The 13,163-nt window shown below is 41.4% G+C and overlaps 1 protein-coding gene across 3 annotated transcripts in view; it reads right to left on the bottom strand.

Moving 5' to 3' along the window:
• TDRD7 (tudor domain containing 7) overlaps window positions 1-13,163 on the bottom strand; it is a 47,669-nt gene that overhangs the window by 14,119 nt on the left and 20,387 nt on the right. The gene's annotated exons all lie outside the window — the stretch shown is intronic.

Genomic DNA, 13,163 nt, shown 5'->3' with positions numbered 1-13,163 from the left:
AGCAGGAATCTATGTAAAATTGAGATAACAAAAGGTCTTAGTGTTTTCACATTGGTCCCAAAGGAAGAAAAATAAAGAAATGTAGCTCCACTTTGAAGTTCCTTTGTCAGAGGAAACAACTCTAATCAAAGTAATTTTTAATAGCAGATCAATGAAAAAACGTGAAGCAGCTGAATTACTTGCTACTTACTACTCAGGGGTAGCTTTCACCTCCACCCTATTAATGTCCACACCCATCAGAACTTCATAAACCTTGCCCAACTAATTATTTGCAGCTCTGTCCTAGTAACATACAATCAAAGCATAATGAATAATCAAAGAAATGAACAATTTTCAGGTATTTTACAGAAAAAGAATAATACATATCACTCATTATCAAGATAACATTAGCAAGAAACAAATACTGAGTTACAATACATTGAAAAAGAATCAAATGGCCTTTGCTGTGTGTAGAACCATGTATTTTGTCCCATGTATACCACATCACACTTAGCCCAAATTGCCACATGATCTGAGTTAATAGTCCGGAAATGAACTGCATTTCCATACACTTGCTCTGCATTACATTGTCTAGGCTAGTGCCAAAACAATCTGTGAAAAGGTTATTGAGAAGAGGTCTTGGTCTACTTCCATGAACACTAGCATGACACAAAGGAAATAATTTTCACAGATATAAAAAAAATATTAACCATGTTAGAGAACCTTCACACATTCCTGGTAGCATGCCTAAATTATTCTCTATCAGTGAAAAACCAAAATGGAGATACTTTCTGCAAGAATAAGACATAAAAAAGCAAAGTTCTTGGGCATCTCTGCTACTCAGCTTGATATAAGAGACAATAAACATGTCTGGCAGTAAAACCTAGAAGGACCAAGTTGCCTTCAATGATTCCTGACATAAAACACCTACATTTGTACCCTCTGATATGAGGAATCTTCCAGTGCCCTTTCCACAAGAGAAGAAAGGAGTTCAGTTAAAAATAGAACCAAACAAAAAACTTATCAAAGCCTTGTGAAGGCTTTGATACATGGTCAGGAGACCTAAGTATATCAAGTCATGCAGACAAAAAAATCAGATGACATCCTAGATAGAGAGGAATTGATAAGGATGTCCCATGTGTCCATGGACAGGGCTGAGGAATTCATTTACATGACCAGCCAAGGAAACATTTAGCTCCAGAAAATATTTAACATTATCAAGACAACAATTTGTTTGAGAATGCTGTGTTGGAACATATGGCAGTTCATCCTGGAAGAAGCTGGATGCAGAGGTCTACCTTTATGTATCCCTTCTCTTGGCTACTGCTCTTTAAATAGAGCTGCAACAGAGCTGAATAAATTTTTGCTGACAGGACTATAAACCCTTACACTCTAAAGCCCAGCAGCAGACTGAGGAGAGAAGATCCTCAGAGATCTTTAAGCCTCTTAACTCCAATAATAGTTCTGGGGTGTTCTAGACACTGAAGTTCAGTTTTGAAGAGGCTGTATATGCTAACTGTGCAAACCATTTAGAGACAGCAAAATGCTATTTTCAATAAATTGTTTCAGATTACTTCAGTGTAAATAAGCACAGGTTGGCATCACTAGAATCACAGAAACATAGAATATCCTGAGTGAGAAGAAACCCACAAGAATCACTGAGTCCAAATTCTGGCCCTGCTCAGAACATCTCCAGGAATCACATCACTTTCAAGGCCACAGAAACTTTTAATACAAGCAAATGGCGCCACTTGTGAGCAGCACTTCAAAACAGCCCCCTTTCTTAAGCACAAATGTCTCAACCAAGTTTCCTGCTGAGTTTACAGATTTGCCTTCAAGGTACTCCCCATTAGTATGGCTACCAGCCCAGCTCTGCAAGCACATTATTATAGTGGAAGGTACTGAGAAACACTTGAAAGACAACGCAGTAATTTGTCACAGCCAGCACAGGTTCATGAGGATAAAGTCCTGCTTGTCAAACTCAATTTCATTTTATGACAAGACAACCCACTTAACTGATCCAGTGGATATAATCTTTTTGGGTTTCAGTAAAGCTTTCCATACTGGCTCTCACAGTGTCCTTCTGGACAATACATCCAGCCCACAGCTGGATAAACACATAATGAGCAACTAGCTTATGGGTCAGGTGCAAAGGGTTACAGCAAATGAGATGACATCTCACTGGTGACCTATCACTGGTGGGGTTCCACAGGGCTCCATCTTCAGCCCTGTGCTCTTCAACAGCTTCATAAATGACCTGGATGCTTAGTAACCCTGGGAAGGAGCACTAAGCAAATTCACAGAAGATAAAAAATTGGGAGGAGCTGTTGACTCCCTCACAGGCAGGGAGGACTTGCAGACTGACCTTGATCAATTAGAGGGCTGGGCAAACACTAACAGTATGAAGTTTAACGAGGGGAAGTGCTGGATTGTGCACTTAGGATGAGGCAACCCCTGGATGTGTGTATAGACTGGGGACAAGAGACTGGAGACCAGCACCATGGAATGGGACCTGGGGGTTCTGGTCAGTGGCAAGCTGAATATGAATCAGCAGTGCCCTGGCAGCCAGAAGGCCCACTTGTGTCCTGGGGTGCATCAGGCACAGCATCACAGCCAGGCAAGGGAGGGGACTGTCCTGCTCTGCTCTGCACTGGGGTGGCCTCTCCTCATGTGCTGGGGGAAGTTCAGGGTGACACAATGGAAAAAAGACACTGAGCTGTTAGAGACCATCCAGAGGAGGACAACGAAGGTAGAAAAGGGCCTTAGGTAAAGGCCATATGAGGAATGGCTGAGGTCATGTGTTCTGTTCAGCCTGGAGAAAAAGAAACTGAGGTGCAGTTACAACTTCCTTGAGGGAAGGGGAAGAGGAGCAGTAGGCATTGATCTCTTCTCTCTGGTGACCAGTGACAGGACCAGAGGGAATGGTCTGAAGTTGTGTCAGGGGATGATTAGGTTGGATACCAGGAAAAATCTTTTTTAGCCACAGGATGGTTTGAGCATGGAACAGGGTCCCCAGGGAAGTGCTCTGACAGACCTCAAAAAGCACTTGGACAACACTATTAGGCACATAGCATGATTCTTGGGGATGTCTTGCACAGGGCTAAGAGTTGTATTTAATGATCTTTGTGGGTCACTTATAACTCAGAATATTCTGTGATTTTATGACCTTGCCTCTCGTTTGTTCTCTATTACAGAGCACAAAGCAGAGGAAACAGCTGGCAGAATGAATTATCAGAGAGTGATACACAGGAGAATAATATTTATTTCCTGGACTTGAATAACAGAGGCAGCTCTTAAAAACTGAAATCTAGAGACTCAAATAATAAAAGTTCAAATAAAAAAATACTCCCAAGATAAATAATGACACTGCAACTGAGTGAAATGTGAAAGAGCAAATCCCCTTGTTTTGACATACACATATAGTGAGGACAAAGGCAGACATGCTCCTTTATGTATTGGCAGGATAAAAGCTTTGCACATATATGCTTGACAATGTTAAAAAAATCCACTGACCAACATATATAAACTAAAGAAAGTATCCACTTTCCAATGCCAGCCTTGCTTAATTGTGTGTAATTGGTAACCTCCTGCAGCATCAACAGTTTCAAAGAAGGAAGTGGAGAAAACACATCCTTGAAATGAGAGTTTCTAGTCAATGTCCTTCAGTTTCAATGGTACATTCAAACTAGCATATGCAGTTATTTTCTGCTATTCTTCTGCAAGGTAAGAAAAGGAAGTTAGCATTTAATGTCAGTGACAGAGTCTCATCTTATGTGGCAAACAAGAAGTCTGGCTCCACGATTTTTGGTATCCAAAAGGTTCTCAAAGACGGCTCTAAAATACAAATCAGAACTATCACTCTGATTCACTGAGAAGAATTATTTGGAAGTGTGGTGCAGGAGTTCTTTCAGATCGGATTTAAATATGCAACAATGGAAGCCAACTACCACAGTATACGTACTACAGACTGTACACAGAAACATTATAGTAACAGGCACCTTAGACAAACACTTCAGTGTGAAGGCAGCTCTAATCTATCTGACTTTCCTCAACAATTGTCGTGGGGACAGGACATTTTCATGCTCATTATCCCAATCGTGGTTTCTGTTCCCTGTCCTCAGTTTGTTTTGTCTTCCTTCCCCCCCCCCGGCTGGCTGCTGGCTTGCTGCTTAGCTTGCTTGCTGCTTTGGCTTGCTGCTGGCTGCCTGCTTTGCTGGCTCTGCTTTCCTCTCTTTTTTCTCTGCTTTTCGCTGGCTTGCTTTTTTGCCATTTTTTTTTCCTTTTTCCCGGTTTCCGTTGTTCCCTTCCCCCCCCCCCCCCCCCCCCCCCCCCGAAGACATCGGACCTACTCCGGGCAGGAGCTCCCCCGGGGTCTGCGAAAGAAGCTGCGTACCCTCTGCGGAGAAGAGAGATACAGCTCAACCCTCTTAGACTGGTGAAAACATCTGTGGTCATCTTGGGCTATTTCTCTTGTGCTGGGGAGTGTTTTTTTGTTGTGCCTTAATAAACAAGTTTTTTCCACTTTCCCCTCTGAAGGAATTCCTCCCAAACCCGGTGGTGGGGGGAGGTTGCGGAGGGTTTGGTTTCCTATAGGGGGCTCCTTTGGAGGTGTTTTCCCCTAATTTGTCCAAAACCAGGACAACAATACATGAAGTTAAACTCCTAGCAAGCTGGAGCTCAAAGCAGCGAGGAAGGTATTTCTGGCCTTGATCAGCACTACCTTGCATCTACTCACTGGCTGACAGCACTTCTTCTCTGTCACTGGCAGCCACCACAACTTCAGGTCCCACTGGTTTTGCCCATCCCTCTACAGTACAGGTCTCTCCAGGCAATGTTTCAACATTAACATTCAACTTCTCCCTGTTCTTCCAAGTAGCTGCTTCTGAAAGCAATAGAGCTTAAGCTACTGAACTGCTGGAGTATGTGTCCAGAGCAACCAAATCTGAGGAAAAAAACAGACTTGGCCAGTGTTCATGAAAGGCTGAAGATTCCCACTGCACATAGGGGCATCACTCAGTAAGGAGCTTTTCCTTAGAAGGATGTGGAAGCTTCTTACATCATCCAGTTACAGCTAATCCTTGGAATCCACTCCAGCTTTTACAGCTTCTACTCTGATATGCAATTGATTATTTTGCATTGGAAGCTATGATACCTATCTTCTTACCCTAAGAAACAAAAGAACACATCAAAACGCTTGTTTTTAGCCAAGCCTCATGTCAACTGGAAAGATGAAATAGGACTAGAATATGTTGGCCAGAAAAGCTGTAGCATGTCCATTGTTAAAAACATGACTGGATACAGACATGGACAGACTGCAAGTGACCCTGCATGAGCATGGAGGTTCCATTAGGTAATCAAAAGAGGTCCCTTCCCACCTCAGTGATTCAGTGATTCTGTTTCTGGTAGTCATTTCTTCTGTACTTACCTGAAATGTTAGAATGCAAATCATACTAAGTATATTTTTGTATTTTCTTTTAAACTAAAGAATCCCTATCGTCAAGATATCCTCTGTTCAGGTTCAGCTCATGTTCAGAGCTGGGATGGTAAGCTCTACAAAGTTCAAGAGTGTCTTTAGATTACCCCCTTGCCCATCCTCTTTGCCCTCCCACTCCATTACCCTGCACATCAAGTGAAGTGAAGATACTTGTTCTCCAGTTCCTTGTGCTTACGAGACTCTGGCTTCTGAAAATACACAATTACAAAGGAAACTGTGATGTGATAAGACAGCTAAGTCAATCTAACAACTCCATACTGTTGAGGGTTGCCTCTATTCCTCACATCTTTATGCCAGCACTGAGGATCAGCATACAACTTTGTCAGCAGTTCTTTTTGGTTGTAATACTCTTTACCTCATAATGCATTGAACTTCTTCTACAAGGTCAAAAAAGGACAAGATTTAACATACAGGAGATACACAGGTTGCAGGAATAAGGAAAGATGCTGTCAAATGAAGTCTGCCATTTGGTGGCTCATTGTGTTGTCTAACCACTCATCATCAGGACTGAGTTTCAGGTATATCGATTTACAGCCTGTTCTAGCACTGTGTTTGGACAGCAAAGTCATTCTCGATCTTCTGTCCTCAACTGGCTCATTTGTACATGTGCTATGACACCATCAGTGAGGCTGACACCAACTGTAGTCTGCTCTGTGCTAAAGTATGTACAGCACATCTAATTACATTTTAGGTAGAACATGTCTTGTGTTCTCTGAACTCTGTTCTAAATGGCTACTGGCTCTGTGTCTAAACACTGATTTCTTCAATGAGCATGGTAAAAGAAAGTTACTGTAATTCAAGAGCTCATCTACTGGAAACAGCTTTCAGGGTTTGTGTAAAAGTGTGAGCTTTCATTCATATGTACTGCCAGGTGTGATAGCCCGCTCCATTGTCTCCTCCGTGTGCAAAGTACATTAGAGTTGGATTTTTTATTCTTTCAAGTCTGTTTCTCTGTTTAGAAGGATGACTTTTGCTTCACAAAGCTTAACTGTGATATAGAAAGTCCCTCCCTGAGAGTAAAGACCTGACAAAACCATAATTTCTCAAGCAATACAACTCTCTGCTGTGGCAATCCTTCTCTTTTCTGAGTATACCTGTTTAATTCACTCTGAATATTACAGTAAAAACTCAGCTGCCTGATGCATTAGTATGTAGTACCTATTTTGTTAAGATATAGTGTACTGCCCAGGACCAGATTCAGAATACAACAGTCTCAGTTCTATTTCTCTCAATTTATTTAGCATCTAATCCATTCTACCAAGCCTTTAGTTCTACTTTCTGCAAAAAGTCCCAACATGTATAAATGTAAAATATGAATCTGAGAACTAAATACAGCTGAAAAAAGTTAAAATAAACAAAACATCCTACCAGTCAATTAAGCAACATCTCATTGTTGTCTCATGCAGATCTCATTCTTATCTAAAAAATTCTCTACCTTTCTGTAGTGATAACCTTCAACTTGTACTATTAAAAAAAAGCAAACAAACAAACAAAAAAACAAACCAAAAAACAACAACAACGAACTAAAACCTAAACAACAAACTAATCAAATGCCCCCAAAACAGCAAACAAAAAATATGCTAATTTCCCCCTTAATTCCTCCATTTTTTTTCCAGTGACTTATTTTCAAGACTAACAGACTGTGGGACTTGTCCAACACCTTACCAGATATCCAAGAGTTTAAGTGAAGAAAACCAAGCCCTCCTTTACCCTGTAAAGCCTCCTCCTCACAGTAAATAGCCAGGAAAATGGTCTTCAATCTGAGGAGCCTTTTCACACAGCATCAGGCAATATAGTCACTAAAAGTCACTATAGTGACTTAAGGTCACTGAAAAATATGCTCACGTGTTACCTATTGTTCAGCTTTATGTTTATTATAAAGCAGTAAGAAACCTGACTGAGGAATGATAGATTACAGACAAAAGACTGCCCTCTGACAGCTAATAGTTAATCTGGTAAGTAGCCAGAGCCAGTAGAGTATTTTACGGAAAATAACATCTTTGTTCAAGAACTGCTGAAAAGCAAATGTATCTCTTCCAGCACAAGTGGAATTTTAAAATTCAGAATTGTAGTGTTATTTTTCTACCATCTCCTTCAGAAAACAAGCAGAAAGATTAAGGCAGTCATTACCACAAGACAACTCCAGCATCAATTGAATATGCATACATCCCTTCATTCTGTCCATTAAAAGGTATCTGCTTGTTATTCATTGTACAAAAATATTGGCTCTAGGATTGGTATTTTCACCAAAACTTTGGGTTTTATAAACATGGAAGAACTTCTGAGGCACAAGGTATGATAGGGTCTGATAGGATCCATCTGTCCTGATGAATGATGGGCTGTTCGGCTGTTAAGTGACCCACTGTGCCACTCAGACGCTCACAACTTTATGGAACAGGATGAGATTCACCTGAGAGTACTTAAGGGACCTGGAAGAAGCACTTGCCAAGCTGCTCTCCATCACTTACCATTGGTACTGGATAAGCAAGGAGGCTGATGACTGGAGGTTGCCAATGTGATGCCCACCCACAAGAAGGGTTAGAAGGAAGATGTGGAGAACTACAGGCCTGTCAGCCTGACCTTGGTGCTGGCAAAGGCTATGGAACAGATTATCTTGAGTGTGAATATAGAGCACATGCCAGACAACCAAGGGATAGGGGCCAGACAACATAGATTTGGGGAAAGGCAGGTCTCGCCTGACCAACCTGACCAGGTCATCTCCCTAGAGGGTGAGGGAAAGGCTGTGGATGTTGTCTACCTAGAGCTGAGCAAAGCCTTTGACACCATCTCCCACAGCACACTCCTGGAAAAGCTGGCAGCCCATGGCTTGGACAGGAGTGCTCTTTGCTGGGTTAGAATCTGGCTGTACAGTCAGGCCCAGAGAATGGAGGTGAATGGTGTCACATCCAGCCAGGGGCTGGTCACTAGTGGTGTTCCTCAGGAATTAGTATTTGGCTCAATCCTGTTTAAAATCTTTATTGAAGATCTGTATGAGATTGACTGTACTCTCAGCATAATTCATTGATGACAGCAACCTGTGGGAATGTTGACCTGCTGGAGGGCAGGAAGGCTCTGCAGAGGGATCTGGACAGGCTGGATCAATGGGCCAAGGGCAAAGGAGTGAGGTTCAATAAGGCCAAGTGTCAGGTCCTGCCCCTGGGTCACAACTCCATGCAGTGCTACAGGCTGGGGTAGAATACCTGGAAAGCTGCCTAGCAAAATGGGGAATGCTGGTCAATAGCACCTGGTGGACAAGAAGGCCAATGGTATCCTGGCCTGTATCAGCAATAGTGTGGCCAGCAGGACCAGGGCAGTGATTGTCCCTCAATATTCAACACTGGTGAGGCCACACCTCAAGTTGTGTGTCCAGTTCTGGGCCCCTCATGACAATAAATACATTTAGATGCTGGAGCAAATCCAGAGAAGGGTGAAGGACCAGGTGAAGGGTTGGAGCTTGAGAAGGTAAATCCTATGAGGAGTGGCTGAAAGAGCTGGGGTTGTTCAGCCTGAGGAAGAGGAGGCTCAGGGGTGACTTTTATCACTCTCTGCAACTCCCTTTGAGGAGGCTGTAGCCAGGTGGGGGTCCATCTCTTCTCCCAGGCAACCAGTGACAGGACAAGAGGACACAGACTCAAGCTGCACGAGGGGCAGGGTTCAGGTTGGAGATTAAGAGGAATTTCTTCACTGAAAAGGAGGTCAGGCAGTGCAGAGACTGCCAAGGGAGGTGGTCAAGTCACCATCCCTGGAGGTATTCAATAAATGACTGGACTGACAACCAGTGCCGTGGCTGACAATGAGGTGTTTGGTCAAGAGTTGGACTTGATCTTGGAGCACATCTGAAATACTTGTTGAACACCAACACACACAGTATGAGAAACAAACAGGATAAACATCAAACACTGGTTAGTTCCCAGAGCTATGATTTCTTTGGTGTCAGCAAGACTTAGTGGAACAAGTGCGACACCTGACATGCTGGGATGGAGGTCTGCAGGCTCTTCAGGAAGGATGGGTAGGGCAGGCAATGTGGAGGAGTTGCACTGTATAAAAAGGAGAGGTTTGACTGCACAGCTCTTACCATTAGCGATGACATGGGTGAGAGACCCTGGTTTCAAAGGAGTGGTGTAGTATCTGCTACCAGCATGCACTCAGGAGAAATCTCTGGGTTGGTATCTTGTTCTTACTGGAGATTGCAACTTCCCAGACATCTACTGCAAACACTGTACTGCTGTGACAAGCAAATCTTGGAAATGTGTGAAGTTTGTAGGAAATAACTTCTTGTCACAAGTACTCAGTGAGTCAACTAGGAAATACAGCCTCCTAGGCAGAGGACTTTGTCAGGGGAGGTTCAGACTTGATGTTAGGAAGCATTTCTTTACCAAGGGGGTGGTCAAACACTGGAACAGGCTTCTTGGTTGATGGCCTAAGCCTGACAGTGTTTAAAAGATATTTAGATAATGTCTTTAATAATATGTTTTAACTTTTAGTCATTCCTGAAATAGTCAAGCAATTGGACTAGATGATCACTGATAGATTCCTTCCAACTGAAATACTCCTATTTATTTTGCAAATACTTATCACTTGCATTTTTCCATACAGAGTCAACATTTGCATGAAGCTACTATAAATGCCAAGATCTCTTTTTCCCAAGCTTCAAAGTCCACACAAAAAAACCCACTTTTTTTAAAATGTCAGAAGAGTCCTTTCTGTCCATGGCTGTAATTAAGATTATAATGAAATTTTATGGGCCAGAAACACAGTATGAGGAGGTTACATACCTCTTCAGAGAGCTCTGGTCTTTATAACTCTGAACAGCCCTGTAGTATTAGCCAGTTGAATTTGTATTTACATCCTTTTTCAACTCACTTGTTACAATTCTGACCAGCATATGCCTAAGTGTTACCCCTGAGGAATCCCACTTGCCTTTCTGAAAGTAAATCATTCCAGGCTTTCTCCATTTCCAGTCTTTAAACCAACTAAACATCCATGCAAGGACATTCCCTAATGTCCTAGGACTGCCTAATTCTCTAAAAGCTTTTGTAAAAAAAAAACCATGGAAATTCAAGCAAAAGTTTTGAGAAAAGATCTAAGAGTTTAGGCTTCTCTTGCACTGCCATATCTGCATCACCATCATGCCTGAATTACTCACAGAGTTCAAGCAACTGAGGAGAGCTGAGCATGTAAAAGGAAAAAATCCCTTAAAACATACATACAACTCAGTAAGGAGATTTATATTTAGACTGCAAAGGGAACTATTTTGTCATGTTGCCAGTACCAAATACAAATTTATTATTAATTTTTGGTTGTGACTTACAAAAAAAAAAAAAGAACTTTTTAATTTACATGCCTACATGCCTCTCACACCTCTGCTGCATCCCAATGATTCAAGGCTGAGCTCAAATGCTCAGGGGTTCAGCTGCCTGCATCCCAAGGATTCGAGGCTGAACTCAAACACAGTAAAACTATGTAACTTTGGCTTAGAATTTTAAGAAAACAGCTAAGTTGTGAGAAAGACTTGTGACAAAAATACGTAGAAGGATAAGAAATTAGACAGAAGTTGCAAGTCTAAAACAGGGATCACTAGCTGCTCGAAGACACATGACAAAGTAATTAGTCAAACAGAAAGGTAAAAAATTCTGATAAAAAATGGTGAAGGTGGGAGGGTCACTGCCAGTCATCATTTTTTTCAAAGCACAAGTGCTGGAGGTGAAAGCAAACAATTCAGCAACACTGTGGATCTGCCCAGAGCTGTTGAAGCAGATTCTTTTCCTGGCTGAGGTCTGTCTAGACAACAAAGCATATTTAGTGTCAGCCTCACTGCTCATGAAGGCTGCGCTACAATCTGTGACTGCTAGCCACTACTTGGTAATCTGTACTTTTGCATTTAGCTGTGCAAAATATATTGCTACAAGTAAGATGCTCAACCAAGCTGAACTAAAGAGGGGAGGTAACAGACAAATGGAGACAAAGTCAGCCTCAGTACCTCCTACCTGAACGGTGAAGACTGAAAACAAGATCATCAACCTGCAACTTACAGTGATATTTGGAGACTTGAACTCCTTAAATAGGAAAAATGTCCATTACCCATGGTTGTAAAAACATGGAAATTACAATTTCCTAGATAAAATTCCTTCCTTTCCAACAGAAGTTTTAGAGATGCAAAGTTATTCAGAAGCAATACTCTCCAAAGCACAGTCCTCAAATTAAAAGCTTGGAGACACTGAAAGTGTAGCAAGTTTGTTGTCTGCTGGTTTGTAACTATGCTACACTGATCAGAATGAGTACAAGAATTGTACAAAAAATGTTCTTCTTTAAGAAGATAATAAAAGAAACACAAGGCATGTTTTTGAGCCTGGCAGACACTCCCAGTGTAAGAAAGCAACATGACAGAAATAATTCAGATATAAGATATCTTTACTTTCACTGGGGAGTACAGTCTGTCTTCTGCATTTTAATGGTTCTACAAAGCTGTACATCTGCAGACAATATGTTTGAACCAGGAACTGATTATATTTAAGAGATATATAGTAGCTTTCATATATGAAGTCCCAGTTCAAACTTCTCCATGCCTGAGCCATAATTACAATTTTGTAAGTCAATAAACTGAGACAGGCTTTAGAAACTCATTAACAGTTCTCTACAATAAGACTGATTGTGCCAAGATAACTTGATACTTCTGACTGCTGTTTTACTGTGCCCATTGTATTACAATGTTTCCATGGATTTAATCAGTGCTTATTTATGCTTAAATGACTTTATTTGCATGCTAGAATGAAAGAGATGGACCCAACAGATAAGCAAATGGATAATGAACACAGAACAAAGATCCTGGATGAACAGGACTGACTGGAACATTAGCTACAAAAAAGACTAAAATTTGCTGCACGAATTAAGCAATTCAAGACATACCAGCTTGCTCTGTAGATAACACAGGAACCAATCATCAACCGTCAAAACAAATTGCTGCTGACTGCATACATTTCTAGTATCTGTAGTAAGGTGCTACAAACACATTTTATATATCTGTGAGAATACCAGACATTCATGCAAATGGTGTTATTCCTGAAAAGCAGTTATTCAACTCAGTTATTTTCTTTTTTTTTTTTTTTTTTTTTGGCATTTAATGCTTTTACATGAGAAAGACTTAGTAGGACATACAAAAAATGTACTTCAAGAAAACAAATATTCTTATTACTTCAATACTCTTCTGTGCCACAGTTTGACAGATACCAAAGAAGTTGAAAGTCTTCATTGATATCACTGGCCTGTTAAAGTAAAGCTAAACAAAGCCTTGATGCAAAGTTGCATGACCTGTGAATGCAGAAGAAGAGACAGAAGTACAGCAGCTGAAGCCTCTCCACCCTGTGGTGATGGCAACTCATGTCAGACCGCTAAGTGGACACTCAGCCAGATACCAGTTCCTAATAAGAGATGCAATGACCCCCTTGTAATCAAGGGGTAACAGGCAGAAGGAGGGCAGAAAGGGGCTTAGCTCCCCCCAGCATTACTATTCTTCAATTTTATTTATTATTGTATCATAAACCTAACTTAAACAGCAAAATTCCTTGGCTTAAGATGTGAGAAAGACCTCTGGAAAAGTCTAAAGAAAGATAAATACAGTTAGACCTCAGACTGTTCACAAAGGATGTTGGTAGCTTGTAGCTTTAAGAGGAGGTAAACCCACCAACAAGGA

The sequence above is a fragment of the Vidua macroura genome, chromosome Z, assembly GCF_024509145.1.
Source record: "Vidua macroura isolate BioBank_ID:100142 chromosome Z, ASM2450914v1, whole genome shotgun sequence".
NCBI lineage: Eukaryota > Metazoa > Chordata > Aves > Passeriformes > Viduidae > Vidua > Vidua macroura.
This window is presented reverse-complemented; position numbering and strand designations above follow the sequence as displayed.